This window comes from Cervus elaphus, chromosome 17 (genome assembly GCF_910594005.1).
Source record: "Cervus elaphus chromosome 17, mCerEla1.1, whole genome shotgun sequence".
In the NCBI taxonomy this organism is placed as follows: domain Eukaryota; kingdom Metazoa; phylum Chordata; class Mammalia; order Artiodactyla; family Cervidae; genus Cervus; species Cervus elaphus.
In genome coordinates, this window is record NC_057831.1 from 1,427,649 (window position 1) to 1,444,532 (window position 16,884).

General features: G+C 37.7%; 1 protein-coding gene and 1 non-coding gene across 2 annotated transcripts in view; one reads left to right on the forward strand and one right to left on the reverse strand.

Moving 5' to 3' along the window:
- Nucleotides 1-16,884, forward strand: part of MARCHF1 (membrane associated ring-CH-type finger 1) — a 1,121,888-nt gene that overhangs the window by 83,603 nt on the left and 1,021,401 nt on the right. The window lies entirely within an intron of this gene.
- TRNAC-ACA lies at nt 8,414-8,485 on the reverse strand. The gene has a single exon. It is a non-coding gene; the product is annotated as a tRNA-Cys (tRNA).

Here is a 16,884-nt window from a genome sequence, read left to right on the forward strand (position 1 = left end):
GAGACTGGAGAAGGAATTGGCAATCCACTCCAGTATTCTTGCTGGGAGAATTCCATGGACAGAGGAGCCTGGCAGGTTACAGTCCTTGGGGTCTCAAAGAGTCAGACATGACTGAGTGACTAACACTACTATTACTATGGAATCTAGCAAAATGGTACTGATGAAACTATTTGCAAGGGAGGAACGGACACACAGATGTAGGGAATGGACTAGTGTACACAGTAGGGGAAGGAAAGAGTAGGATGAATGGAGAAAGTGTTTTCAACATATATGTATACTACCATATGTAAAATAGCTGGTGAGAAGTTGCCATATAAGACAAGGAGCCTAGCCTGGCACTCCGTGACGACCTAGAGGTGTGGGATTGGGGAGCACAGCGGGTAATATATGTATCGGTTCAGTTCAGTTGCTCAGTCTTGTCCAACTCTTTGCGACCCCACGGACTGCAGGACACCAGGCTTTCCTGTCCATCACCAATACCTGTAGCTTATCATCTCATCCTATGTTGTCTCCATCTGTTTCTCCCTTCAATCTTTCCCAGCAACAGGGTCTTTTTCAATGAGTCAGTTCTTTCCATCAGGTGGCTAAAGAATTGGAGTTTCAGCTTCAGCATCAGTCCTTCCAATGAATATTCAGGACTGATTTCCTTTAGGATTGATTGGTTGGATCTCCTTGCAGTCCAAGGGACTCTCAAGAGTCTTCTCCAACAACAGGCTCAAAAGCATCAATTCTTCAGTGCTCAGCTTTCTTTATAGTCCAACTCTCACATCCATACATGACCACTGGAAAAACCATAGCTTTGACTAGACCGACCTTTGTTGGCAAAGTAATGTCTCTGCTTTTTGATATGCTGTCTAGGTTGGTCATAGCTTTTCTTTCAGGGAGCAAGCATTTTTTAATTTCACGGCTGCAATCACCATCTGCAATGATTTTGGAGCCCAGGAAAATAAATTCTGTCACTGTGCCCACTGTTTCCTCATCTATTTGACATGAAGTGATGGGACCGGATGCCATGATTTTAGTTTTCTGAATGTTGAGTTTTAAGCCAGGTTTTTCACTCTCCTCCTTCACTTTCATCAAGAGGCTCTTCAGTTCTTCTTTGCTTTCTGCCATAAGGGTGGTGTCATCTGTGTATCTGAGGTTATTGATATTTATCCCAGCAATCTCGATTCCACCTTGTGCTTCATCCAGCCCAGCATTTTGCCTGATGTACTCTGCATATAAGTTAAATAAGCACAGTGAAAATATACAGCCTTGACATACTCCTTTCCCAATTTGGAACCAGTCTGTTGTTCCATGTCCAGTTCTAACTGTTGCTTCTTGACCTACATACAGATTTCTCAGGAGGCAGGTCAGGTGGTCTGATTTTCCCATCTCTTTAAGAATTTTCCACAGTTTGTTGTGATCCACACAGTGAAAGGCTTTGGTGTAGTCAATGAAGCAGAAGTAGACATTTTGCTGGAATTCTCTAGCTTTTTCAATGATCTAACAGGCATTGGCAATTTGATATATATAAAATTTGGATGATTCATATGATTGTACAGCAGAAACCAACACAACATTGTAAAACAATTTCCCTCCAATTAAAAACATTTAAAAAAGAACAGTAAACAAAATAAAACAAAATAAAAATAAAAACAGTATAGCAAATACAAAAAACAAACAGAGAAATCAACCCAAAATCCATAAAGTATTTTATCTGGAACATTCCAAGTCCCAAGCATTCAAGACTTAAATACTTTTTGCTTAACTAATTCTAGAAGCACAATGAAACAGTTTGAACAGTCAAGGAATGAGACAGAATTTGAATTAATATGAAGTGATAGCATTAGTTTCATGTTTTCTTTATTGATTGAGAGCTAATTTGGTATCCTCTTCAACCAAAGACAATTACAAATGTTAAGTGATTACTGAGAATTTGATGGTGGAAACTCCTCGCATTTATTTTGAGTCATTCCCAAAGATTTCAAAAGGGCTAGAATAGAGCGGTTCTCTAGAAATGTGGTAAAAGATGAAAATTTCACTGTCACTCACATAATAATGTAACTGTGATTACTTATGTATTCATGATTGTTGGATGGGAGGGAAATCTCTTTTGTATTCCTTATCATCTATGACATTACATGGAGCTTGGTGACTTATTCTTCTTCTTATTTTCACTCACAATTGGTTTTCATTAATAGTGCTCTCACACCTAAAAATTGTCATTCTCCTTATTTCCTTTTTAAATTTCTTGTTCATATAACCATCCCTATTGTTATACTGAATCCTGCTCTAGTCTGAGCTGCACCCTTGGGAGGAGCTCCTCTGTGACCCACAGGGCTGTGGTCACTGGGAGCTCCTTGCGACATTTACTTTCCTTTTTCACTTCATTTCTTGACATTAATTTCAATAGACTCACTTTTTCCAATCCCTACTGAAAAACGCCTCTTCATTTTGTTAGGTAGTTAGAATAGGAAACAGGAGTCCAGAATGGCTGTGGCTAAATGACAAGGAAGGGAAAAGCCCACGAAAATAGAACAAAGAAAGGTCTGAGGACCGGAGTGAGGACCTCAGGTAGAACAAACAACACTCCTGGCTAACCCAGTTTATGTAGGGCAGGCCCAGGGGGAGAAACAAAAAAAACATAAAAAGAGGAGTCAAAGTGTTGCAGGAAGGGGGACGCCTTCCCAGGCCCGGAACTGGGCTCTTGTCTAACACTCGGAAATGAGTTGTCCAAGGAGACACATGCTGACAAAGCAAGATATTTTATTGGGAAATGGCACCCGGGTGGAAAGCAGGAGGGTAAGGGAACCCAGGAGAACTGCTCCACGCATGGCTCTCAGTCTTGGGTTTTATGGTGATGGGATTAGTTTCCGGGTGGTCTTTGGCCAATCATTCTAATTCAGAGTCTTTCCTGGTGGTGCACGCATCGCTCAGCCAAGATGGATGCTATCGAGAGGGATTCTGGAAAGTGGACGGACATGCGGTGTCTCCTTTCAACCTTTCCTGAACTCTTCCTGTTAGTGGTGGCTTATTAGTTCCATATTCCTTATCAGGATCTCCTGTCATAAAACAACTCATGCAAATGGTTACTATGGTGCCTGGCCAGGGTGGGCGGTTTCAATCAGTGTGCTTCCCCTAACAAAAGAGCTGGGGGTCTCTCTCTCTCTCTCTCTCTCCCCCCGCGTGCTGGGGTGCTCTTCTCTTCATGTCTTTGGGTTGACATGCCTCGAGGATGTATTTTCCTGCTATTATCTAAATAAAATAAAGCTGTAACATGGATCTGTAACACTGATTTGTCTAAGAGCTGTAACACAGTCTGTCCAAGACCCGAGAGCTGTGACACGCTGAGGGCTTTAATGTCTGTCACTCCAAATCTTTATTGTGATGAGACAGAACCGAGGCGAATACACTCGCCTGACAATTTTACAAAAATTTGAACTTTAGTCTATTTTAAAGTGTTCTAAGTAGTTCTGGCTTTTGAGGTAAGCTTTTTTTTGGTGTGTCTTTCTTTATCCTTTGTACAATGACAATGAGTGCTCCTAAAGTTTGTGAAAAGTCAGACCTCAACACCGAGTCTCTTACCTTGTGGATTTGCAACCCAGGATTTCAAACCATACTGATCATGGATTTAATCTTTGCCTGTGACATTTCTCTTTCCTTCCTACTACACCCATAAAACATTTCTCTTTTAGATACTCATAAACTTTCCATAGCAGTCTTAGTTAAAACTGTATCTTTTTTTTTTTTTTTTTCTGGACCAGTTTATGTTAATGTCTGTAGAATTCATTTTAGTGTGCTCTGATTTTCAGCTTCTCTGAGAAATTCACTGTGATCTAAAAGTTTAGTAACACATTTCTAAGAACTTGTTTCCATATGCAAAACCTTACATAATGCAGTTAAAAAGGAACTATTCTCAAGTGACCTTCTAGAATTCTTATGAAGAAAAAGTGCTGGTTTAGATTTCATGTGATGCCAGCATCACTGCTGTCACAACGATAAAAAAAGATATTTTTATTTTGCATATCATACACTGAGAGAGACTGTGAAGATCCTGAAGTTTAATAAAGGATAACTTCTCATTTAAGTCCTTTGAAGGCAGCACACAACATAACCAGGAAGAGTGATGCAGTCTCAAACACAACAAATTTGACTGATTCTAAGGAATGCCTTGGAGTGTATTCCCTTAAATGAAGTGCCCAGTGATATGCTTGTTGCTCTGAAACTAAAGGCTCTAGTATAACATGGATAGTCTGTCTTAAACTGTGCTGTCATTTAACTTATCCTGGAAGCTGTCCTTTGGAGTGAAGTGCAAGGAACCTCATAGTAAAAATGCTGACAGGTAGTCCTTGACTACTTACCCTTACAATGAGTTCATCTGCCATGAAGACGGGTTGTTTTTCCCTTGTTTCCACTCCCTTCAAGTCTTTGTCATATACTTGACTACTGATGGCAGCAACTCTGTAGAATGCGTGACCTGAATGATGTGATTAATGACATTTAACGGAGACCATTTTGCATTTTATACAATGTAATTTTATACACATCTGTGATATAACATACTTTATATCAATATAATATGTACATATAAAAATAATACATAAAATCATCTAAGATATATTCTCAGACTCTTTAAAGAGGGATTAAGATTCACAATTCCAAGGAATTGTATAAATTTCTTGTATACCTCCAGAGGTTTGTATACTTCATTAAAAAAAATGTTATTATTAGAAATTAGTTGGAATGAGTGATCTAGTAGTTATAAATTAATTAGCACTACACATTGCTAAAACATATGAATACATTTATAGGTAGTAGCTAGTTTTAAGGATCTTGAGGGATTGATAAAGTTAGAAAAATGATATAGTTCTCTGTATAGTAAAAGTCATATTGAGGGGGAAGCATTTTACTTAAAAGAATATATAATGCTGTATACTAATTTCTTGTGTAAGATTATCAGATAAAATTCAGAAGGAGCTGTTATGTTTAAATTTAATATAAAGAATATCTTTTTGTATGTATGCATGTAATATTTGAGACACATACTAAAAATAATTATCCATGTTGGTCTGAAATTCAAATGTAACCTGGTGTTCTGTATTTATATTTCCTAAATCTGGTAACCTAGTCCCTGTGCATGTTTATTCATTAACTCTGATAACTTAGTATCATTATCTCTGATAGCTCGTTAGAAATTATCTCTGATACCTTGTTGGAAAGTGGCTTGACTGAGAGATGTGTTTCCAAACATACTAGCCACAAGAGTCACATTGTGAAACATTTCCAAATTATATTTTATTTATACAAAACATGGTGTCTATGGAACTATAAGAAGTGATGACCAAAACCATCCCCATGAAAAAAAATGCAAGAAGGTGAAGTGGTTGTCTCAGAAGGTCTTACAAATAGCTGAGAAAAGAAGAGAAGTGAAAGGCAAATGAGAAAGGGAAAGATATACCCACTTGAATGCAGAGTCTCAGAGACTAGCAAGGAGAGATAAGAAATCCTCCTTCAATGAAAAATGCAGAGAAATAGAGAAAAACAATAGAATGGGAAAGACTAGAGATCTCTTCAAGAAAATTATAGATTCAGGGGGACATTTCCTGCAAAGATGGACACAATAAATGAGAGAAACGGCAAGGACCAAACAGAAGCAGGAGATATCAAGAAGTGGCAAGAATACACAAAAGGACTATACAAAATTTTCTGAAAGACCTGGATAACCACAATGGTGTGACCACCCACCTAGAGCCAGACATCCTAGAGTGTGAAGTCAAGTGGGCCTTAGGAGGCATTATGACGAACAAAGCCAGTGGAGGTATGGAATTCCAGCTAACAATTTCAAATCCTAAAAGATGATGCTGTGAAAGTGATACACTTAATATGTCAGCAAATCTGGAAGATTCAGCAGTGGTCACTGGACTGGAAAAGGTCAGTTTTCATTTCAATCCTAAAGAAAGGCAATGCCAAAGAATTCAAGTTACTGTACAATTGAATTAATTTCATATGCTAGCAAGATTATGCTCAATATCCTCCAAGCTAGGCTTCAGAAGTACGTGAATAGAGAACTTTCAAATGTACAAGCTGGATTTAGAAAAAGCAGAGGAACCAGAGATCAAATTGCCAGCATATGCTGGATCATAGAAAAAGTAAGGGAATTAAAAAAAAAATCTGCTTCATCGACTATGCTAAAGTCTTTAACTGTGTGTATCACAACAAACTGTGGAAAATTCTTAAAGAGATGGGAATGCCAGAGCACCTTACCTGTCTCCTGAGAAATCTGTATGTAGGTCAAGAAGCAACAGTTAGAACCAGATGTAGAACAACAGACTGGTTCCAAATTGGAAAAAGAGAACATCAAGGTTGTATATTGTCACCCTGTTCTTTTAACTTATATACAAGTACATTATGTAAAAATGCCAGGCTGGATAAATCATAAGCTGGAATCAAGATTGCCTGGAGAAATATCAGCAACCTCATATATGCAGATGGTACCCCTTTAATGGCAGAAAGCAAAGAGGAACAAGAGTCTCTTGATAAAGGAAAAAGAGGAGAGTGAAAAAGCTGGCTTAAAATCAACATTCAAAAAACTGAGATCATGACATCCAGTCCCCTCACTTCATCACAAATAGATGGGGAAAAAATGGAAACTGTGACAGATTTTCTTTTCTTGGGCTCCAAAATCACTGTGGATTTTGACCTCAGCTAAGAAATTAAAAGACGCTTGCTCCTTGGAAGAAAGCTATGACTAACCTAGACAGCATATTAAAAAGCAGAGACATTGCTTTGGCAACAAAATTCTGTCTAGTCAAAGTTGTGGTTTTACCAGTATGAATGTATGGATGTGAGAGCTGGACTATAAAGAAAGCTGAGTGCTGAAGAATTGATGCTTTCTAACTAACTGTGGTGTTGGAGAAGACTCTTGAGAGTCCCTTGGACAGCATCCTAAAGGACATCCGTCTTGAATATTCATTGGAAGGACTGATGCTGAAGCTGAGGCTCTAATATTTTTGCCACCTGATGTGAAGAACTGACTCATCTGAAAAGCCCCTGATGCTAGGAAAGATTGAGGGCAGGAGGAGAAGGGAGCTACAGAGGATGAGATGGTTGGATAACATCACTGACTCACTGGACCTGAGTTTCAGTGAAGTCAGTGACAGTGAAGGACAGAGAAGCTTGGTGTGCTGCAGTTCATGGGATCACAGAGTCAGAGAGGCTTCAGTGACTGAACAGCAGCAACATGGGACTGCATGCCTTTCGCAAGCAAAGGAGTTTGGTTTAACTTCTTTCTGTCTGTGTATCTTTTTATTGAGTATAGGTAGACTTTGTCTTCATGGTCAGGTCCACACAGTTTATTTATTATTGTTATTATCATTACTATGTTGTTTCTGGTATTTTTCCTTGTGTGTAATCAATGAATCCAGAGTTTGACCACAACCTACTTAACTTTGATAACCATGTTGCACATTGCTATTTACGAGAATAATGTTACAAGGATTATGAGGAAATCCAACATTCAAAATGGTAGTGAAGACCAAATCAATAATCACAAATAATTATTTATACATATTGTAAAAGGTTTTTATACTTGTATTTTCCAGATATTCAATGTTTGAATTTTATTATATTTCAGCTATTTGCTAAACATATGCACTAAACCATTAAGGTGACCAAATTCACAGGTGTGAACTCACAAAGGTGTGTATTTTCTTTTCACTTTATGGGATTAATATTTATTTTTAATATCAATATATGGAGACCTCTTCTCAAAATTAGCCTTGTTTAAAAGTAAATGCGGTTTTGGTGATAAATTATTCCTCTAAGAGAATCAAGGAAGAAATTTGATGTGTTATTTCAAAGAGATGAGGCAAAAATTTAAATTTTGTCAGTTAACAGAGAGACAGAGAGAAAATGAAAGTTCACTTGTATTTGAAACAAAAATGAGCTGTCATCGAAGAGACATGATGACACATATTGAAAGACCCTGTCTGTCTGTGGCAGCTTTTCCTTTTAACTCTATGGTTCTCCACAGAAAACATTTGAAAATAATTGTTAAATAACAACTCCTATCAGGTTTATTAGTTTGTTAATTTAGATAATCCCAGAGGAGGAAGTGGCCACCCATTCCACTATTCTTGCCTGGGAAATACCATGGACAGAGGAGCCTGGTGGACTGTGGTCCATGGGGTTGCAAAGAGTCAAACATTAACTGAGCAAGATCATGGCATTTAGATAAAATGTTTTGTGTTAGTGTTTTTTCTTCATTCCTGATATTATTTATTAATCATGTAAACTTGCAGTAAAGTGAAGTCGCTCAGTCGTGTGCGACTCTTTGCGACCCCATGGACTGTAGCCTACTAGGCCCCTCGGTCCATGGGACTTCCCAGGCAAGAGTACTGTAGTGGGTTGCCATTTCCTCCTCCAGGGTATCTTCCCAACCCAGGGATCGAACCCGGGTCTCCTGCATTGTAGGCAGATGCTTTACCGTCTGAGCTACCAGGGAAGCCAAACTTGCAGTAAGTAAGCCCTTAAGAATAACAAGTGAAAACAAAGTTATACTTTAAGGCTAAAACTTAAACAAATTATGTGTATCTTATTTCTGTTTTCAGTGAAATACTTTAACAGAACAAGTGAGATAATGTGAAATACTCAGGTTAAAAGATTGACATATTAAAAGCTTAGAGTGATTTTTTTTTTTTTAATTATCCACATGATGAACTTTCAAATGCAAGTTTCATAAAAATCACACTGCTAGAGTTTATGTAAAACTTCTCTTTATCTTTTTGGGAGTTGAACCTAAGTAGGCTACTATGCTGAATACTGGGGGATAAAATTCCATAGCTGTTTTGTTGGTGTGATTTTAGTTTATGGAATACTTTCTTGTTCTTCCTATCAGTTAAATTAAGATTTTTATATTGGTATTTTCATTGTTTTACTTGCATGATTACTTCTCCCTAGGAATGCTGGGAGGGGTGAGATGAGACCAAAGTAGTCTAACGTGCTACTTTATATCAGAAATTCTGTTGGGAGAGTGTTTAAATTTTCACTTTTATAATCTATGGCTTCAGTTTGACCTCTTAGAAACAAAAAGCACCAGTGTAGATGATATAATTCAATTTAAAAAACAGGATATTCAATTTAAAAAATAATGTAGTGCTCACTTCAGCAGCATGTATACTAAAAAATAAAGTAAAATAGATTGATTAGTAAATAGCGGTTCCATTTTTAAGCTCTTGTTTGGTTATAATGAAATAATAGCTCCTAGTGACATATCTTATTCATATCTTTGTTCTGACTCTCACAAAAAATTCTTAAAATTTTAATCATAGATATTTTCTTGTTCAGCAGGATCAGGTAATTTTTTTTTGTTTTTTTTTTGATATAGAAAATATTTTGTACTTATACCAGCAGTACTTTTGTAAAATGAACACTGGCTGAAGAGACAGCAGTTGATTTTATCTATTATTATGTGATTAATCGCTTTTCGGCCTTTTGGCTAAGATCAAGTGTTATGTGATCAGTTCATTGAAGGACAAACAAAATCAGCCACTATTTTAGCTAAGGCCTTTGAAAGAAGCTTCATTTTTTTTTTTTTTTCATTTATTTTTATTATTTGGAGGCTAATTACTTTACAATATTGTAGTGGTTTTTGCCATACATTGACATGTAACCCTCTTACACTGTTGGTGGGAATGCAAACTAGTACAGCCACTATGGAGAACAATGTGGAGATTCCTTACAAAACTGGAAATAGAACTATATTATGACCCAGCAATCCCACTCCTGGGCATACACAGCGAGGAAACCAGATCTGAAATAGACACGTGCACCCCAATGTTCATCGCAGCACTGTTTATAATAGCCAGGACATGGAAGCAACCTAGATGCCCATCAGCAGACAAATGGATAAGGAAGCTATGGTACGTATACACAATGGAATATTACTCAGCCATTAAAAAGAATTCATGTGAATCAGTTCTAATGAGATGGATGAAACTGGAGCCCATTATACAGCTTCATTTTTTGTAAGTTAAAAACCTAAACATTTTTGGATTACTTTGTATTTAATTTTCCCATTTTGTATTCAGATGTACCAAATGTGTATATATTGTTGGACAACTTGTACTTCCCAGTGTGTACTGAGGAAGGAAAATGGTTGTGATGGTTTAATATCTTTGTGATTTTGACCCAGCTGCCTTATCACATAGAAGGTAGTAACTGGAGTCAAGTGGGCATCTATGTGGAAGTAAAGCCTATCCTGGAAGCCAGAGAGTGGCACCAATCTGATCATGGTTTCATGTTTTCCCAAGAGTGTGGAGGCTATTTAAAACTATTTTAAATGTTTTCTTAAAAAAAAAAAAAATCTGAAATGGATTTTACAGCTCTTCCAAGGTGAGTTTCTTGTTTCAAGTTATGTAGCCATGACATTAATAGTCAAAACCTTGGTTACCCAGTTGCCATAACATGTCATTAAAGTATGGGTGTCCAGAAACCCTATAGGACACCTAATTTCCTTTAAGATTTTTCTACTCCAGTGAATTGAGCTAGACTATCTATCTTTCTTCTTCTTCTTTAGCTTAAGGACTAGTGTAAAAGCAAACTGAATGAGCTCTTAAATCTCTTTCCATTTGGTCTACACTCACATGTACATCAGAACTCTCAAATGAATGAATTTTCAAAAGTGTTTTGTCTTATCTCACATACAAATTAAGATTTTTTTTTTCATCTGTGAGGTGATTTGGATAGCTATCCATTCAAAACCTTATGATCTCCTTCCTCTGTTTCAGTATCTTCAATTTCTAATTCATTGCTAAGTCTCTTCAATAAAGCTGTTTTCAGTTTTAATTGTTGAATCCAGTTTTTTTTAAGTCATTCTCTTATATAATCTCAAGTTGAGCTTGACCTTTAATAATTCTGTTTGAGCCAGAAGTAATTTCTGAGTCTTCTGTTTACAACAAAATCATTCCTTGCTGAGGAAAACAGTGAGCATGCCTGCATGTTCAGTTGTGTCCGCTCCTCTGTGACCCCATGAACTGTAGCTCACCAGGCTCCTCTGTCCATGAGATTTTCCAGGCAAGAATATTGGAGTGGGTTGCCATTTCCTCTTCCAGGGGATCTTTCTGACCCAGGGACCCAAATCCATGTCTCTTGCATCTCCTGCAGCAGAAGGCAGATTCCTTACCACTGAGCCACCTGGGAAGCTCCTGAGAAACATAATATTCTAGACTACATAGGAATTAAAAATCTTGCTTATTTTTAAAACTGCCTATTCCCTTGGTTGCTGTGACATGCCTTGACTCTACTATCCTCCATACACACCCCTGCCTGAATTTTCTCCTGTCTTCTGCTGGCTTGGTCTTATTTTTCAATGTCTTTTAATGTCTCTGTTGGTAGGTCTGGGTTCCATTCTGCTTTTTTCTTACTATATATTAAAAAATCTTTATGAGTATTCTGACTGCCTATGAAGCTTTCAGTGAGTGCACGTATGCATACGGTGGGTTCCCAAGACTTTCTGATCTGCTAGCACTGCTGGAAACAATGCTTTTATTCCTCTGACCCTCAGATCTTCTTTCTGTGTTCTGAATCTTAGCACATACCACCCTCTTTCCTCAAACATTTTCCTTGAGGGCAAACACAGAAACAAGATCGACTTTGTGAAAAAAAAAAAAAAAATGAGAAATTTCCTCTTAAGTGGTGTAGACATGGTTTGAAGGTGGTAGGGAAGGCACATTTGGTATTAAGGAAAGCATGACATATTGAATGTAGAATGGGTAAAAATTAATGAATAAAAGAAGTAGGCTTCTGGGAAAATATTGACTAAGAATAGAAAGATCAATGGAATAGCATAGAAAAAGTAGCAATTCACCCAATTAAAGAAACTAGAATATCATAAAGTTGGTATTTCAAATTAATGGAAAGAAATGAATTAATCAGAAAAAAGTGTTGAAACAACTGGCCAACCATTTGGAAATAGAATAAAATTGGTTCATTCCTTGTGACATAAACCAAAATAAACTCCCAGATTGATCATAGATTTATGTTCAAATATTGGAACTGTTTATTACACTTTTCAAATTGGCCCAGAAAATAGAAAGCTGGATTTGATTTATTTATTTATTACAAATTTAGGTACATTTTTAGGAACAGCTATGAGGCTGTTTAAGACTGGGGGCAGGAGGAGAAGGGGACGACAGAGGATGAGATGGCTGGATGACATCACCAACTCGATGGACATGAGTTTGAGTAAACTCCGGGAGTTGGTGATGGACAGGGAGGCCTGGCATGCTGCGACTCATGGGGTCCTAAAGAGTCGGACACGACTGAGTGACTGAACTGAACTGAACTGAACTGAAGACATAAATTCAGACTTCTGGTTTGCATTCAAATTTATTAAAATAATCTTTTATAATTTTATTAGCCCCATTATACTAAGCGATTAGTGAGGAAGCCAATGGATAAAACTGGAACAAATATTTCTGTTTTCCTATTCCTGATCTCATGCTATGAGATATTGGCTATGAAGCCAATATGAGATACTAGCTATGAAGACATTGGCTATAATTTTGTACTGAAAATTTCCCTGTTTTTTTAGAACAAAATTGATGATTACTAAGAGAATCATTGAGCTAGTATACAATACTTTGGGGAATAACTGGAGGGCTTAATGGGATGTCTTCTAAAAGCTTTTATGAAAGTGAAAGTGAAGTTGCTCAGTTGTGTCTGACTCTTTGTGACCCCAGGAACTGTGGCCTACCAGGCTCCTCTGTCCATGGGGTTTTCCAGGCAAGAGTACTGGAGTGGGTTGCCATTTCCTTCTCCAGGGGATCTTCTCGATCCAGGGCTTGAACCCAGGTCTCCCACATTGTAGGCAGAGCTTTACTGCCTAAGCCACCAGGGAAGTCCTAAAAGCTTTTACATCTCAGGACAATATTAAAAAAAATATTTTGTTTATAATCAACCTGAATACTCAAGGGCACCTGGATTCAGATGTTTCTGAATGTCCTAGTTATAATATATTCTTGTCTCTATTGTGGCATGTAATCTTTGGGAGCATAAGCATTATTTATTGTGGTGCAAAAATACATAATGACACAGAATAGTGAGATTAATTACCTGAAACATTCAAGCAGAAGCCTGACTGTGCCATGATTCTTTTTAATCTGTTCAGTTCATTCATGCTACAAATAAGTATTGAATAACTGACTACTACAGGCTTTTCTTCTTAAGGGCTAGGTGTTGTCATTTATTTGCTAAGTGGTGCCTGACTCTTTTGTGACCCCATGGACTGTAGACCACCAGGCTCCTCTATCCATGGTATTTCCCAGGCAACAATACTGGAGCAGGTTGCCATTCCCTTCTCCAGCAGATCTTCCTGACCCAGGGATTGAACCTGTGTCTCTTGCGTTGGCAGCAGATTCTTTACCACTGAGCCATCAGGGGAGGCCCAAGGGCTGGGCGTGCAAGTCATAAAACTTTCCCTCCAAGAGCTTCAATTAAAAGTCAAGATTATGTAGCATAGCAAGTACTCGAATAGGGATAAAAGGTGTTGCAGGAGCATTGATCCAGGATTGGTGATTTAAAGAAGGCTTCCCTGAGGAGGTGATACCAAAGTTCCGTCATGAATGATGACTACAGTTGCCAGCCAAAACATGAAGCTAGGTGAAGTGGGCAGGAAAGACATCATCAGGCAGAAGAAAGATATGTTTGTAGGGCGAGTATAGAGTATTTAGAGGAACTCAGAGGGATTCAGTAGTTTGGACTAGAATATGCCATGCTGAAGAGAAAATGGCAACCCATTCCAGTATTCAACCCCATGGACAGAGGAATCTGGTGGGCTACAGTCCACAGGGTCTCAAAAGGTCAGACACAATTCTATGACTGAGCACACGTGGACGCAATGCTGAGAGGTGACCAGGGAGGAGATTAAGGCGCCTGGATCATGCATAAAGTTAAACTTATCACTGTGGCCTAAGGGCACCATGAAGCGCTGCTATATAGCCCTCTCCTGTCAGGGTGTGCCGTGTGTGCCGCCGGGGTTGTCTGTCACAGATGGCAGGCTTTAGGGCACCTGGCTGGTCCTTATTCTTCTAAGAGATGATCTGAACTAATTGCAAATGTCCCACACTTTGGCAAGCCTCAGTGACACCCATACCTTCGATCTCTCTGACTTTCAGTCAGATCTCTCTTACTTTCAGTAAGATTATCATCCCATCACCAGCTGCACATCCTTCATCTGGCCCAGTGTCTATTTGCTTTTCTCCTTCACCTATTCACTCTGCCCCTTGGGCCTCCTAGCTTCTAAACTCTCATAAATCACTGTGTTGCATGAACTAAATTTCGTTTACATGGTGTTTGTTTCTTCTTCCTCATATCAGAAGTCTCATGAAAGATATATAAAGATATATATATATATATATATATATATATATATATATATATCTCCTTGCTGCCAATCGCCACGTTTAAATCATTTGTAATCTTTCCTCTTTCAATCCCTGGCATCGTCAGCACTAAGACCACCTGGGTGTACCACTGTGCTCGCTAATATTTTCCCTAATTCTGCAATCACCCATAATTTTGACTCTGCTCATCCTGTTTCCTAGCCTTCTAGATCCTTGAACTTCTCACCTTTATCCACCTCAGTCACCCACTGGCATGATTACAACTGTTCCCTTGTTAGCATCAATCATTGCACTATCTTCAGTATCTCAATTTTAATGAGTTTGTACTCAGACCACCACCTACCAACTCCTTTTATGTAGGAGCAGAATTTCCACCTCACCAGTCCTCCCATGCATTTTCCTAAAGGACCTCACCACCTGTCATCCCTTTCCTGTTTCACTGTCCTCATCACGAACACTTCCTTGCAAATGCCCTCAACTCTCTCGTCCCTCAAAAACACTCAACTGATCTCTTGGTCAGAATGTTTCTCATTACAAGTGTCAGGAACACAACTTTACTCATTTGAATATAAAAGGCATTCTGTTTCTCACAGTTTGGAAATCCAAAAATCCAGAACAGCTGGATCCAGAGGTTCTAGAATGATGAACAACTTCTGTCTATCTCTACTCTGTCTTCCTCCATTAAGAGTGTTATTCCCAAGCAGTGAGTATGACTCCCTGATAACACTAGAACTAAACAGTCCTAAAATCCATGGCCTTAGGGAAAGGAGATCTCTTCAATCACTAATGTGACCCTGATGCTTCTTGCATTATATGCCATCTTTACATCAATCACTATGGACAGAGATTCACTGCTGTTAAGAATTCAGTGAAGTTCCCTGAGGCTCAGACAGTAAAGAATCCACTTGTAATGAAGGAGATGAAGGTTTCATCCCTGGGTGGAGAAGATCCTCTGCAGAAGGGAATAGCAACCCACTCCAGTGTTCTTGCCTGGAAAATCCCATGAACAGAGGAGTCTGGTGGGCTACAATCCATGGGGTCACAAAGAGTAGGACATGGCTTCTCCAGGGGATCTTCTTGACCCAGGGATTGAACCTAGGTCTCCTGTATTGTAGGCAGATCTTTAGTGTCTGAGCCACCAGGGAAACCCAAACCTTAGTTTACTCAATGCTAAGTTGAAGATAATTATGAAATGTGTATACCAGTAATCTATCTTGTAGAATTTTTGAGAGGATTAACTAGGATAATTGATGTATATACTTAGTATGATTTCTGTGCACATTGAATATCCAATAATCCATTAAATCTCATAATCTATTATGAGATGGGACAATATCCCTTCAATTAAATTTTATTTTGAGGATTACATTTTTCCTATTCTTTCACTTCTATACTAATACAAATTTAAGAAACATTGTGTAATTTATTTTGGCATTTTAATTGAGGCTCATTAAACCTATGGGTAAATTGGATGAAAACTTTGAATTCCCCCCAAACTTCGTGTGTTTCTTACTTTTATATCTCTAAGTAAAATTAGAAGAGCCTTTATATTATTTAATATCTATTTATTGACATAAAATAATATTTGTTATCTTTGAAAATGGGATCAGTTTTTCAAATCTTATTTTTAGCTGATTATTGCTGATAAAAAGTTGTTGAATTTTAAGAGTGCATTTTGCCATTTGTCACCTTCCTTTTTTTTTTTAAGTTCTAAGCAGCTTTGTGCTTATTGACTGGATGACCAGGTAGACTGTTTTGTGCACAGATTTTACAGTATAAATGTTTTATTTCACATTCTTTGATTAATTTAGAAAAAAAAACTACAAAAACATTTTGATAGACTATACCTTAGTGCAGGAATTGTTTCTAATTCAAACTATGCTTCTAACTTCAAGAATATGGCAAGAATGTAAAATCTTACTTTCTTTTTGCTTTTGACACCTATGGAAAAGAATATATAATCGTATTATTTAAATTATCAAAATTCAAAGTTGAAATTATTGAATTCTATAATTATTGAAATTATTAATTATCCATCTACATAATAAATGATTATTATATAACTTAAATTATCAAAATATTGTATTGTTTAAATAGTTAAACTTCAAAATTAAATTAAATAATTTAAATAATTATTTAAATTCTTTAAATTCCCAGTTCAAAATTGGGAAAGGAGTACATCAAGGCTGCATATTGTCACTCTACTTATTTAACTTATGTGCAGAGTACATCATGTGAAATGCCAGGCTGGTTGAAGCACAATCTGGAATCAAGATCACTGGGAGAAATATCAATAAACTCAGAATCACAGATGACACCACCATTATGGCAGAAAGTGAAGAGGAAATAAAGAACTTCTGGATGAAGGTGAAAGAGGAGAGTGAAAAAGCTGGCTTAAAACTCATCATCAAAAAAATGAAGATCATGGCATTTAGTCCCATCACTTCATGGCAAATAGATGGGGAAACAATGGAGACACTGACAAACTTTATTTTCTCAG